The following is a 15,712-nucleotide window of genomic DNA, read 5'->3' on the forward strand; positions in this document are numbered from 1 at the left end:
TGCATTGCCTTCCATCCTTCTGGCCCACTGTATGCCTCAGCCATTGAACAGTGCTGAGTATGAGTCAATGGATGAGTACTTTCTTCTCTATACCATTGGCAGACAATTAGGAATTGTCTATACTCTCTCTTATCAGAAGGCCCCCAGGTGCCCATATTATGCTCCCCCTTCTTTATTCCCCCCTTTCCCAGTCTGTATTTATTACTGTTCTCTGGAATCACTTCTCAAAATAAACTATCTGTATGAACACTCTTGCTTCTGGCTTTGCTTTTCAGGACAACCCAAAGTAAGAATGTGCCATATTTATGTAGAGCCAAGATAAGACATCAGTGTTCTCCAACCTCATGTAGATGAGGTTCCCAGAATGCCTCTGTAAAACTGCCATATTTTGGGGCTGGAAGGTGGCTCAGTGGCAGAGTGCTTGTCTTGCATGCATGAGGCTCTGGGTTTGATTCCTCAGTACCATATAAGCAGAAAAAGCTGGAAGTGGAGCTGTGGCTCAGATGGTAGAGCATTAGACTTGAGCTGAAGAGCTGAAGGACAGTACCCAGGCCCAGAGTTCAGGCCCTATGATCAACAAAAAAGAAGAAAGAAAAAGAAAACGAAAAAATAACTGCCATATTTCCACAATAGCCTTCTTTGTTTCCTATTTTTGTTTGGTTATTTTTTTGGTAGTACTGGAGTTTGAACTCAGGACCTCACATTTACTGAGCAGGCACTTTAACACTGAGCAACACTTCTAGCCCTGATTTTGTCTGTTTGTTTTCCTTTTCAGATAAGGTGTCATTTTTTCCTTGGGTGCATGCCTGAACTTTGATCTACCTTCTTAACATTGCCAAAATGTCTTTTTTTTTCCTTTTTAGTATATTGTATTGTAAAAAATACTGTACAGAGGGGTTACAGTTACATGAATAAGATAATAAATATATTTCCTATTGAGCATTGTTACTTATTGAGCATTGTTTTGGACTTTTCTGCTCAGGCTAGCCTAGAACTGCTGATCTTAGCCTCCATGTAGCTTAGGATGACAGGCACACAAACACTGCTCCTAGGCTGGCCTTGAACTGCTATCCCCTAATCCCAGTTTCCTGAATAGCTAGGTTTACAGACGAGAGCCATTTACCAGCCATCTGGTTCTGTTTTTATTTTTGTATATCTCTAGCTTTCTCTCTCATGGACACTCACATTAATAGCATGGTGGCTGGCACCATCTTCTTAAGGCTTGTAGACTATTTAGACTTTGCATTCCATAGACTGATGTGATTTCCTTAAAATTTGTAGTAATGCTCAGTTGACTGTCAGACTTAAGGTTGTTAATTTTTTAAGTTGTGTTTATTATCATTAAGTAGCTGTACAAAAGAGTTGACATTCAACACAACACTATGAATAGAATGTTTCTTGGTCAATGTCACGCCTTTCAACACTCTTACCCAACCAATTGATTATGTGACTTAAGGTTGTGAAATTTTACTTTTCCCAAACAAAGAAATTTCAGAGACTACCCATTTTCACCACCATCATTTTTTAAAGGAAAGGCCTTGTTAACATCAAACAAACAAAACAAAAAACCATGAGCTATAATCTCAGTCCAAGTGATGGTCTCTAAGATTAGCTTTCTGAAACTTCACCTCTGTGTCTTTGGCTTTTCTACTCAGGATTTATAACCCTGGGTAAAGCCTAAGTATCACCTTCTTCCTCTGGGCTCCCATGTGAGCATTGTTGCACGTTTTAACCATCATACCTTCCCTGTGTCCCGTTGAGCACTGTCACCTACCTCTGTGCTCTTCTGTTCTAGCAAAAAGTATTTATATTTACTGCAATCCTTCTTCTAAGGTTCCAAGGTCAGGAAAATAGATGGCTTTACTGTTTATTTTCTAAGAGGTGAGATTTTGAAGAAATGACAGAAATCTATGGCTTTAGCTCTAGAAGACCAGAGGTAAAACAAGAGATTGGTCATTTATCAGTCATGTACTATCGAAGAAACCTCTCTCCTTGTATTACAGTGTTTGGACTGGGGGAATGTTTGGGGTTTCAGTAATTTGGTAAATAGCCAGAGTAGGGATTTCACCTCTGGAGTTTGTACTCTCTTTAAATAGGCTTCCATAAGCATGCTTACAATATGTCACTTGGGATTAGGAAGTCCCTCCTGCTCATTTGCTATTAGTTGTATGGCAGCTGTTTTTCCTCACTTAGTGTAGGTATAAATTTACCTATGTACGGGCTGGGAAAGTGGCTCAGTGGTAGAGCACTTGCCTTGCATGCATGAGGCCCTGGGTTTGATTCCTCAGCACCACATAAGCAGGAAAAAAAAGACGGAAGTGGCACTGTGGCTCAAGTGGTAGAGTGCTAGCCTTGAACTGAAGGGCTGAGGGACAGCGCCCAGGCCCAGAGTTCAGGCCCCACGACCGGACCCAAAAAAATATTTTTACCTATGTAAAAGTTTAGATCTTAGCTTTTCTGTGTTGGCTCTGTACACTTGTAGCATATTTAACGTTAAAAATTATTTTTCTAACTTTCATTTTCATCAAGCTTTAATACTTTGAAAGTACTAAAACTATTTGCTCAAAAATTATTTTTCTATGAATTAGTATCTATTTCTTTAGTTTTTAATTATTTATTTTATTTTCTATTCATATATATCAAATACATGTTGGAATGAAGTATTAGTTTTCCACACATGCACACAGTAGGGCTAATCTAGCCCAGTCTCTCTTATTTTCTTTTCTATTCTTAGGGTCCTGCTCTTTGAATATTTATTCATTTACTATGAACTTGAACTTTTCAAATCATGACTATGGATTTTAGTTCTTTTCTTTTTTCCTTCTAAAATACTACTTTTATAAATTTTATCTCCTTCAATATTTACCATTTGTCTCAATTTTATTTAATAGTTTAACTTGATATTTATTCTCTTTTACTGTAAGACTGTAGCTGTTACTTTTCCTCTTCATCACCATCATTCGTTGTAGTCAGATGTGACAAGGAAGGAACTATTTTATCTTGTTTTTAAACCCAAACCTCAAGCTAAAGTTTGTTCCTTTGCTTTTATCTTCAGGCAGCTGGCTTTGTTGAATAAGCACTTTCAGCGACTTGTTCCTTTCAGTGTTTGAGCTTCTAAAATTTCATGCCACATAGGCCCAAAGTTCTGCTTCCTGTCTCTGCTGCTTTTCAAATCCAGTTCCCAGAGTTAGGGAAATCATCAAAGGCCCCAGGATACCTAGGAGTTTTAGTGGTTCACTTGCTATTCCCATCCAGTTCCTACCTTGGACCTCTTGTGAATTCTATCACGTGTGTGTGTGTGTGTGTGTGTGTGTGTATGTGGGCTTGAACCCAAGGCCTCATGCTTTCTCTGGCTTGTACATGACTGGTACTCTGCCACCAGAATCATGTCTCGTTTTGGCTTTTTGCTGGTTAGTTTTATGTTTTTTAATTTAAAAATTTTAAAATTTTATTGTAAAGGTGATGTACACAGGGGTTACAGTTACATAAATAAGGTGGTGAGTACATTTCCTGTTGAACTTGTTATCCCTTCTTTTTTCTCCCACTTTCCCACCCCCAACCCCCTGCCCCAAGTTGTACAGATCATTTTCCAACATATTTTCTTGTGAGTATCACTGTTGCATGCTACTGGTTATTTTTGAAGTTGGAGTCTAGTGGATGTTTTTGCCCCTGGTTGGCCTGGGATCATGATCTTCTTATCTCACCCTCCTGAATAACTACGATTATAGGTGTTAGTTACCAGTGCTTCACTGAGTTTTATCACTTTTTAATTAACTTGGCTGTATGTTTCAAAAGCTATTTTATGTATATGTGTATGTCTGTATGTATGTATATTTATGGATGTGACATTAACAAACTAAAATAGCCATTTTTACTATATTTTCTTTATTGTTGTTGAACAAAGAAGTCACTGTCCAACAAATCAGTTTTTATCGATGTCATCCCTTCATCAAATAACCATTTTTGAAGGGCATGATTTGGTGGTATCTTGTACATCACCAAGTTGGCCAACCACGAATTCATTTACTTCTAAAACAGTTACCTGGCCCCACAAGGATAAGTTAGCGCTACTCCTGGGGCTTGAACTCAGGGCCTGGGTGCTGTTCCTGAAAAATTTTGCTCGAGGCTAGTCCTCTACCACTTGAGCCACAGCTCCATACTCAGCTTTTTTATAGCTTATTGTAGATAAGATTCTCACAGACTTTCCTTTCAGGGCTGGCTTGGAACCATGATATTCATATCTCAGACTCCTGAGTAGCTAGAATTATAGCCATGAGCCACCAGTGCCTTAGGTTGTTTTGTTTTGTTTTGTTTTGTTTTTTTGCTAGTTTTGCAGATTCAACTCAGGGCCTAGGTGCTGTCCATGAGTCTCTTTGTGTTCGAAGCTAACATTCTACCACTTGAGCCACAGGGCCACTTGTGGCTTTTTCTGAGTAGTTTCTTGAAAATAAGAGCCTCATGGCCTTTTCTGCTTGGGTTAGCTTCAAACTGTAATCCTCAGAGCTCAACCTCCTGAATAGCTAGGATTACAGGCATGAGCCACCAGCGCCAAGTTTGCCTTAGGCTTTTATGGCTTTAGTTATTTTGGATGCTTCATGTATGGAAACTGTACAGTAATAAGACCTTTTGAGTATAGCTGATTTTGCTTAGCATATTGAGATGTTTCTTATAGTTTTTAAAGAATTTTTAGTAATTTCATATTGGGAGAAGTTTCAGCACATGTAATATATTATATTCCTGAAAATAGAGATTCTATATCTGCATATCACTTTATGTGATCATGGTTAGGAAATTAAGGAACTTTACTGAAAATATTTATCAGTTGGAGTCCAGAAACTTTCATTCACTACTTTAATTTTTTAAGACAGGATAAGAGAATTTTCTCTGATATTTAGTCAATAATACCTCTGGAGTGGTGAGCATGGAAAACATAAATTTGTTTATTCAAGCTGAGGATGGAGCTCAGAGGTAGAGGACTTGCCCAGCATGTGTAAGACCCTAGGTTCTCCAACTCTGAAAACACACACACACACACACACCATATTTTTGAATCCTACAATAAATTTCACCAAATATACTAAAACTCTCAGAAAATATTTTTCCTTAAAATTCTATAACTTCTTCATAGAAGAGGAAATAGTTTCTTGAGTCAGAAAATATAAAATGATTACTATATGCAAGAAGTTTCTCTAGCAAAGGATTTGTTCTCATGCGTTCCATTAGTTGTTAGTAGTAACTGCTTCTCAAATGACAAAATGATGTCACTAGTACAGCAAACAGCATGGGATCTGTCTATCTGGTATCTGTCCATCTGGTAGAATGATACTGACTTGCAAACTCTCTACAGCGTTTCTGAACTGCTAGAGCACAGTAGTTATTTTTGTTGCCTCTTGAAAGTCTCTACAGATTTCCATCCATCTTTCTTCTTCCTTTATCATGGGCAATTTTTCTTTGGTCCAACATTGTAGATAAGGAAGCATCCATTAAAAATATTCATTGTTGCAATTAACCTGTGACCCTGTGCCTTTCATTGTCAAGTGCACTTACTTCAATGAGTGAGCCAATCTAGAGCTTGACCAAGGACCACTTTAGTGTGGAGCTTTGAAGTAAATGTATGTGATGTTAATAGCTAGAGATTATTTGCCTTTGCATCATCTAGGGCTCATGACTGGCTGTACTTTCCTTCATCTCTGAGATGAGCTTCTCAAATGCAGCTTTTATTTGTTCTAATTGTCCTTTATTGGTTTCAGCTGGATAGAAAAAAGTTAGAGACTTCTTTTATTTTATTTTAAAGGTGATGTACAGAGGAGTAACAGTTACATAAGTCAGGTAATGAGTCCATTTCTTTTTGAACAATGTCACCTCTTCCCTTGTTTTCTCCCAGTTTTTCTGTCCAGACCCCCTCCCCCACAAGTTGTATAGTTCATTTTCAGCATAGCATCTAATGAGTATTACTGCCAAATTAGCTCACCCTTTGTCCCAGCATTATTGTGCTTCTCCTTCCCATCTAATTTGACCAGTACAGGATGTGTTCATCTAAAGTGACAACTCTAAAAAGGGGAGATTTTTGTCCCTAGGAAACACTTGTCAATGTTTGATCACATTTTGTCACACACACACACAAACAAAACAAAACAGGGGAGGTGGATGCTATTGGCATCTAGTGGCACCTTTAGTCCATATATGTTACTATATTAAAATACCACGGATATATTATGTATATATGTATGTATATATGCATGCATGCATACATTTAGTGCTGAGGATTGAACTCAGGACTTCATGCAAACTGAGTAAGCCCTCTACTACTTAGCTATAACCCTAGCCCCTATGAGTGGGTAATTTATAAAGAACAGAAATTAATTTCTTACAGTTCTGAAGTTGGAAGGTCCAAAGCACTGGCAGCTTCAGTGTCTGCTGAGGATGTCTAGCTGCAGCCTCTTGTGACAGAAGTTGAAGTCCCTGATAACATTCATGAAGAAAGAGCCCTGCAGCCCAATTACATTCTAGAGGCCCTATCTGTTTTAGATATAATGTTTCAATAGGAAGTCAAAGGACACTTAACATACAAACCATAGCAAGGGGTAAGAGCCTGGGATGTTCAGAGTGGGCTCCCTCCACAAAGAGTCAAGCTGTCCAAATGTCAATTGTACACAGGTTAGAGAAATCCTATTCAACCCTGCAGCAATTCTGTAATTTAAATCTTATTCTTTTTGATACCAAAGTTTTTTAAATATATATTTTATTATAAAGATACTGTACAAAGGGAATACAGTTATATGAGTAAGGTAATTAGTACATTTCCTATCAAGCATTGTTACACCCTCCTTGGATTTTCCCCTACCATCTCTTCCCTCCCCAACTTCCCAACTTCTCCCCTCCCCAAAGTTGTAAAGTTCGTTTTCAACATAGTGTCATGTACATCTCATTGTTACAATGGGTCAACCTGTATCCTTATTTCAGCATTTTGTAATTTCCCTTCCCCTCCCCAAATTAGAAAAATGTATACACAAGGGCACCAGAATCAAATATACTGAAAACAGGGGTTATACCATGGGGGGGGGAACATACAAGAGAAACAAATAAATCACATAGTTCATTAAAAATAACAAGAAAGATAAAACACCTTGTGCCCCTATCTTGGGGTTCATTTCACTTAGCATCATCTTATGTGGTTATATATACATAGCTTTTGACCTTTTCTGCTTATCCTAGGCATATACTAGTTATTGCAAATAAGGGAAACCATGGGACCTATGTTTCTTTGGGCCTGGCATACTCCACTTAATAATAATTTTTTTCCAAGTCTTTCCATTTCTTAACAAATGGGGTAGTGTTATTCTTTCTGATGGAGGCATAGAATTCCATTGTATATATACATACCACCTTTTCTTTTTTTTCAGTTTTATTTTTACTGGTTTTATTGTGTTGGTTAGTAACATTTTCTCACTTTGCTTTGTATCATTTTTCAATATTTGTACATAATGCTTTCTAGTTTTAATGACAAAGTTTATTTTCCAACTTATGTTCTGATATTGAATTCTTTTTTTAGAGAACCTCTGAGAAAAAAACAATATTTAGCAAGATTGTTCTACTTTCTTCAGGATTCTTTAGCTTTAAATACCTTTGTCTTTCTATTAAGACAAATCCTCGTTAGATATTAGGGTAATTTTATAGATTTTTTTCTTTTTGCTGGTCCTGGGCACTGTCACTTTGCTTCTTTGTGCTCACAGCTAGCACTCTACCACTTGAACCACAGAGCCATTTCTGGCCTTTTCGGAGTAGTTTATTGCAGATAAGCATCTTAAGGACTTTCCTGACTAAGCTGGCTTCAAACCATAATCCTTAGATCTTAGCCTTCTGAGTAGTTAGGATTAGAGGCATTATCCATGGGTGCCTGGCTACATTTCTTTCCTTTTTTTCTTTTTTTTTGTTTTTTTGCATATCACTTTTTCTTGATCCATTCATCCACTGAGGGGCATCTGGGTTGATCCATATCTTGGCTATGGTGAATAATGCTGCAATAAACATAGTTGTGCTGGTAGCTGTAGCATGGCCTTACTTGTGATTGTTGGGTAAATGCCCAGAAGTGGGATTGCTGGGTCATAGGGGAGCTCTATGTGGAGTCTTTTGAGGAACTTCCATACTGCTTTCCAAAGTGGTTGAAGAAGTTTACACTCCCACCAACAATGCAGTAAGGTTCTTTTTTGGCCACATCCCCTCCAGCATCTGTTGTTATTACATTTCTTGATTCTAGCCATTCTAACTGGGGTGAGGTGGTATCTCAATGTTGTTTTGATTTGCATTTCTTTTATGGCTAGAGAAGTTGGGCATTTTTTCATGTGTCTATTTGCCATTCTTATTTCCTCTTCAGAGAAACCTCTCTTTAAGTCTAGCCCACTTATTAATTGGGCTGTTGTTTCTTTGAGGATTTCTTGTTGGGGAATTTAACTTTTGGAGTTCTAAGTATATTTTAGATATGAGACCCTTGTCTGTTGTATGGCTAGTGAAGATCTTCTCCCAATCCATGGGCTTTCTATTGATCTTGCTAGCTATGTCCTTTGCCATATAGAAGCTCTGCAGTTTCATGCAATCCCATTTGTCCAACCTTTCTTAGATTTGTTATGTTTCTGGGTCTTTATTTAGAAAATTTCAGCCAGTGCCAAGGAGCCCTAGAGTTTCTCCTATTCCTTCCTGGAATGTCTTCAGGGTGTCTGCTTTGACTTTGAGGTCTTTGATCCATTTGGAGTTGATTCTGGTGCAGGGTGATATATAAGGATCTAGCTTTAGTTTTCTACAGTGTTTAACTAATTTTTACAGCATCATTTATTGAAGAAGCTGTCTTTCTTCCATTTTTGTTTTTAGCTCCCTTGTCAAAGATTAGGTGGCTATAGGTCTGTGGGTTCATTTCTGGGTCTTGAGTTCTATTCCATTGGCCCTCTGGTGTGTTCTTGTGTGAGCACCAAGCTGTTTTGATTGCTATGGTTTTGTAATAGTGTTTGAAGTTTGGTATTGATATTCCTCCAGCACTGTTCTTTCTGCTAAGGATTGTTTTTGCTATTTGGGGTCTTTTAGAAACAAGGATAAAAATTTATTTTTAATATCTAATGAGTTGTATAACATAGAATGCAAAATTTACTTTAAAATATTTGCTATTCCCTCTTATTGATAACACAAGTGAGATGCTTATTTTAAACATATAAATTATCTTAAGCTTTAATGTGTATAAGTCAGCTAATGTGTGATCCAGAAATGAAAATATACAAAACAGATTTAGAAACACATGTATTTCTACTTGCTGGAACACTTATACAATCATACAGATATACACATTTAATTTTAAAACAAAGACTTTGAAAATGAAGCCAGGTCATTAATTTTTACCAAGATATGACAAAAATCTTTTATGCAAAAAAATTGATACAGAAATAATGCAACTTAGTTTTCCAATGCAGTGTAACCCAGGATGTTGTTAATAATTCTAAACTGGGATTCAAGACCAAACATGACATTCAGACATTACCTAGCATAAGTAAGGCCCTGGGTTAAATCCCTGCAGTATATCACACACACACACAACACACATGCACACGCATACACATGCACACACATGCACACATTTGTGTGGACACACACAGTAATATTAGAATCACTTGAAAAATGTAATTTTAAAGGCTGAGGATTTAGTTCACTGGCAGAGTGTTTGAGTAGCATGCATGAAACCCTAAGACTGATGCCTGGAATTGCATTAAAACAAAAACAAAACAAAAGGACACTGGTGGCTCATGCCTTTGATCCTAATTACTCAGGAAGCTGAGAATCTGTGAATCATTGCTCCAAGCCAGCCTGGGTAGAAAAGTCTGTGAGATTCTTATCTTCAATTAACCAGCAAAAAGCTGGAACTGGAGCTGTGGCTCAAGTTGTAGAGTAAGCATAAAACAGAAAGGAAGGAAGGAAGGAAGGAAGGAAGGAAGGAAGGAAGGAAGGAAGGAAGGAAGGAAGGGAGAAAGGGAGAAAGGTAGGAAGGAAGGAAGGAAGGGAGGGAGGAGGGAGGGAGGGAGGGAGGGAAGAAGGAAGGAAAGACAAACTGAAGTACAAACTGCAGATATGATTCAGTGGTACAGCATGTGCTTGGCATGTCTAAGGCCCTTGATTCAATCACTAACACCACTGAACCCCTCCAAAAATCATGATTACAATGAAAAGCTTGGAAAATATGATAAAGCTAATAGGAACTCTTTTTTAAAGTAATAGTCTAATTGTATTAAATTTTTGTTCATGCAGTACCAAGGAATGAATCCCAAGGCCTTGTGCATACTCAGCAAACATTCTACCACTAAGCCACATTCCCAGCCCTAATAGCAATTACTGGAACCTCATTATAAAATACCTTCTCCTTCTAAATAATACTTTTAGCCAGTTTCAAGTCACCTAACTAGCCTGCATTAGCTTAAGAATTATTTTCAGTGTTAAATGCATAATGTTTTACATTAAAATGTATGTTAAGAGCAGGGCGCCTGTGGCTCACACCTATAATCTTAGCTACTCAGGATGGTGAGATCTGAGGATCACAGTTGAAAGCCAGCCCTGAAAGTGAAGTCCCCGTGAGACTCTTATTTCCAATTAACCACTCAAAAAATGGAAGTGGTGCTGTGGCTCAAAGTGGTAGAGCACTAGCCTTGAGCAAAATTGCTCAAGGACAGTGCCCAGGCCCCAAGTTCAAGCCCTGCAACTGAAAAAAAAGAAAAGTATGTTAAGAACATTTGAGTTGTGATTTAAGAAAAAAAGTAATGCTAGGCATGGTTGAGTACATCTGTAATCCCAGGCTTTAGGAAGCTAATTCAAGAGGATTAAGAATTCTAGGCCAATGTGGACTATATCTGAAGACTTCATGATCTCAAAATAAGAAAGAAAGAAAGAAAGAAAGAAAGAAAGAAAGAAAGAAAGAAAGAAAGAAAGAAAGAAAGGAAGGAAGGAAGGAAGGAAGGAAGGAAGGAAGGAAAAAGAAAATAAAAACAAAGCCAACCAAATAAAAAACAAATACTAAATACCAGCAGTTCCTGGTGCTGGGTAGATTTTTCTCTTCAAGTAATGTTACCCCCACAATTATTTTTATACTTTAATTTTATTTAGCCTTCTGGAAGATTATTGAGGACAAGAAACCACAAACCATGATTTTATTTCAGTCAGTCATAGTCGTGGAGCTTGAACTCAGGGCCTGGGCACTCTCCCTGCTCTCCCTGAGTTCTTTTTGCTCAAGGCTATTGCTCTACCACTTTGAACTACAGCTCTACTTCTGGTATTCTGGTGATTAATTGGAGATGAGTGTCTCATGGACTTTCTTGCCTGGGCAATTTTTTCTTTTAGTTGAGGTGAAAAAAAAAAAACTGTCTCATAAGTTCATATGTTGTAAAAGCCACTTCCTGAGAGGGAATACAGTTGATGTAATTAAGAGATAAGCCATGATACAAGCCTTTTCCAATTCCATGGTGTCCATAGATATACTTCATCATCTCCTGCACAGTAAGGCACTTTTCAGATTCAGGAAGAACAATTCCTAATTGCATTTGCCTACAAATTACATCAAATGGGTAGGATATTGTCTATGCTAGGGCTCTAACAGCAGCACTACAATGTAAGTCTGTGTGAGTTTTCAAAGCTAAGACATTAGGATTGCCTGATGAAAGTCTGCCAAGAAGGGTAGGAACATGGGAAAGCCCAACACTCTTTAAGGTACCCAAAGTAGAAAGTGAAACATCTGCATATGGAGCCATTTCTAAGACAGTAGGCATCTGGCCTCTGTAAAATCTTAGGACATCATCTTCCTTGATGTAAATTGTTTTGAATGAACGAATGATTCCTATAAGTGTGTTCCCTTTTCACCTGGAATGCTAGGCCTACTCAAACCATGTCAAGAGGGGAGGTACTGATAATGGCAGTCATACCAGCTATGGATCATCTGTGCAACATGACCAGAAAATCCCAACATTGTGGTAATTAACGTTTGAGACTACTCAAATGCCATCAACTGGATTGCACCATAGGGAAAAATTTGAAACATCATATACCATTTCCTTTATACAATCCAAGGTATTGTTCCTTTTGGGGAACAGCACACAATGTTGAGAGTACTGCTAAATGTTTGGGATGGTGATTGTGTGCTTGCAATAAAACTTTTACTTGATCCAAAGGAGCAACTGTTGTTTTGACACAGCATCCAGCAACACCTCCAGCCAGGAAAGAGCCAAGTCAATAGAAATCTCCACGAGCAGTGGGCTGGCCCTCCATCCCCTGTTCCCTGTGGCACCGTAGGCAGGGAATCAGCTGCTGTGGCAGCCATCAGCACCAAGCTACATCAGGATCCTCGGATGCCAATTTACAAACCACAGGCCAGGGCTGTGGCTGGTGCGGGCACTGACACTGGGACCAGCTGCCACGTGGGTGGGGCCAAGCCAGTAATTATTTTTTTTACCTGGGCTGGGGCTTCAACTTAGGCCTGGGCACTGTCCCTGAGCTTCTTTTGCTCAAGGCTAGCGCTCTACCACTTGAGCCATAGCGCCACTTCCAGCTTTTTCTGTGTATATGGTACTGAGGAATCAAACACAGGGCTTCACGTATGCTAGGCAAGCACTCTACCACTAAGCCACATTCTCAGCCCAATAATTGTTTTTAAATAAGCAAATAATAATTGAATATATTTACAGAGAATAATATGGTTTCTTGTCTTATGCCTATGTGCAGAAAGATTAATCAATTTAATTAACACCTTTTTTGTAAAGATAATATTAAACATCTATTCTTTTAGCAATTTTTCAAGTGATATGGAATAAACCATGAGAGGAAACATTAGCAATTGTTATCGCTGACAAAAAGTTACTAATCAAAAATGCATAAAGAATTTATGTGACTCAGTAGCAAAATGTCACAAGTAACCTGATTAAAACAAAATGCTTAAATAGGGATACAGGTTGACCATTGTAACAATGAGATGTACAAGACACTATGTTGAAAATGAACTTTACAACTTTACCAGGAGAGTAGAGGTGGAGGGAGGGAAGGGATGGTAGGGGATAAACAAAGGAGGCAACAATGCTCGATAGGAAATGTACTCATTACCTTGCTCATGTAACTGTAACCCCTCTGTGCAGTATTTTCACAATTAAAAACGTACAAAAATTAAAAAAAAGATGAATCCACTTTGAAAAAATGTCAAAGAACTTGAATATACATTTTTTCCAAAAGAAAACAGGGCACATAAAAGCATTCTAAGTATGATTCATCATCTGAGAGATACAATTCAAAGGCACAATATCACCTCACACTTTTAGTATGGTTATTATAAAAACAAAACAATGTAGTTGGTGAAGGTGTGGATAAAGGGGAACTGTTGTGATAAAATAATATGGAAGTCCCTCAAAAAATTAAAAATGGGCTGATTGTGGTAGCACTCTTCTATAACACTAGTTACTCAGGAATTAGAGAAAGAAGGATCCAGGTTCAAGGTTAGTCTATGAAATAAGAGTCTCATTCATAGTAGAAAACTAAATAAGTGAAGAAAATAACCTAGTTACAAAGTCAACCAAATGCACTCAAATCCATGCCCCTGGAGTTAGCACTGAATTCCTGCATGCTAAGGATTCAGTGTCACAAAATGCACTGGGCCATGGGCCACCGTGTGTGTGTGTGTGTGTGTGTGTGTGTGTGTGTGTGTGTGTGTGTCTGTGTATGTGTATGTGTGTGCGCGGGCATGCACATAGACCTAATACTGTGGTTTGAACTCAGACCTCCATACTTGCCAGTCAAATGCTCTACCACTTAAGTCAGAATTTTTAGTTTAATTTTCAAGTATATTCTTGCTTTTACCCAATACCAATCTTACACTGTGTTTCTCATATCTATGCATATAGATGCACACCACCAAGTCTTGCTTATTTGTTCAAATAGAATATCACTAACTTTTTTCCTCATGATATTAGTACTTAGACTTTCCAAATAGCTGAGATTATAGGCTTGAACCACTGAACCCCTCTCCACTCCTACTGCTACTTCACATTGATCACAACCTCCTTAGGCTCAACAATTTTCTAGAATGGCTCACTGAACTTAGGCAGTCACTTTGCATACAGCTCTAATTTATTATCAAAAACACATAAAACATCAGGTGATGTGCATAGGGAAAAGTATGAAAGGGTCCTGAGTGCACCAACACTCTTGGGGTACACCATACTCTGGTACAAAGATGTATTTAGCAATTCAGAAACTCTTGTTTAGTGGATTTTATGATATTATTTTTATTGATTTGATTTCTATCCCATCCGTGATTGATTAAGCCATTACCTATGGTTGAGTTCAATCTTCAGTCCTCTTCTCCCTGAAAATTGGGGGTTGGGGTACAATTTCTCATCTTCTAATCAAGGCTTGGTCTTGCTGGTGTCCAGTTCTCCCATCTGGGGATATATGTCCTACATATATGTATGATTTCCACAGTCACCAAATTGGATTATAATCATCACCTGGAGTCTACATGATAAAAATATCTATTTATAATAAAATCCATAGAGGGTTGGGGAGGTGGCTCAGTGGTAGAGCGCTTGCCTTGCATGCCTCAGCACCACATAAGCAAAAAGAAAAAAGCCGGAAGTGGTGCTGTGGCTCAAGTGGCAGAGCGCTAATCTTGAGCTGAAGAGCTGAGGGACAGTGCCCAGGCCCAGAGTTCAGGCCCCACGACCGGACCAAAAAAAATAAAAATAAATAAATAAAAATCCATAGAGAGACAACTTAGTTCAAGGCTACATAAACACAACCAAAAAATGATTATGCATCAGTGAACTTGTATATGAAATGAGAATTCTAGAAAACAGAAAAATTCATTGTAAATACCTTTAAAAATCAGTAATTAGTATACAGTGGGACTCTAATATACATTTTAAAATTTCTTTTTAATGAAAAGAATTGCCGAATATCCTTAACCTGATATGGCCAATATCTGTTTTAATTTACTCTACTTCCTGAGCTGAATTTTCTGTTTTTGTCTGTTTGTGGTGCTACAGGTAGAACCAAGGCCTCACGCATAATTGGCACTTAGGATTCAAATAGGGTCGTTGTTCTGCTTTTGCCTTCTCTGTGCTATGCCTAAGGATGCCCTTTGTCTGTCTATAGACAGGTAGCCTGGTGTCTTTGCCTGACTCTGCACATTCTGGGATCAACACGTCTGTGTTATGCCCTTGTGTTTTCTAAGGGACCAGGGAAATTTTCAGTGCTCTTTGGGTAGAACTATTTTTCTCTCAATCTTCACCTTGTCTCAATAAGCCAGCTAAATGAATCCACAAACCATTCAGACTGAGAAGTCACACACGCCCCACTTGCCCTCTGGCTTATTTCTTGCTAACTCTCCTTTGATCCAGTTTCTGACAAGTCCTAAGGCCATGGGTGGAGGCTTTATCTTAAGCAAGCCTGTAAACTATGGAGCTGGACTGAGCTTGTCCAATCCAGCCTCTTGTGAAAGGACTTCACAGGGGTTGTGGTGGGCACTTCCCAATTTTTGCACTGCTTCAGGATGTAATGATCCCTTAAGGCAACTCCTTGAGGGCCAAAACATGATCTTGGCCCTTGGAAAGATCCCTTATTGTTTTCTTTTCTCTTCTCTTTTCTTTCTTTCTTTTTCCTTCTGCCTTTTCTTTCCTTTCTTTGTTTCCCTCCCTCCCTCCCTCCC

The 15,712-nt window shown here is 38.4% G+C and overlaps 1 pseudogene; it reads right to left on the reverse strand.

The window, feature by feature from the left end:
* Window positions 1-11,363: 11,363 nt before the first annotated feature.
* LOC105996653 overlaps window positions 11,364-15,712 on the reverse strand; it is a 9,654-nt pseudogene continuing 5,305 nt past the window's right edge.

This window comes from Dipodomys ordii, unplaced genomic scaffold, assembly GCF_000151885.1.
Source record: "Dipodomys ordii isolate 6190 unplaced genomic scaffold, Dord_2.0 Scaffold134, whole genome shotgun sequence".
Classification (NCBI taxonomy): Eukaryota; Metazoa; Chordata; class Mammalia; order Rodentia; family Heteromyidae; genus Dipodomys; species Dipodomys ordii.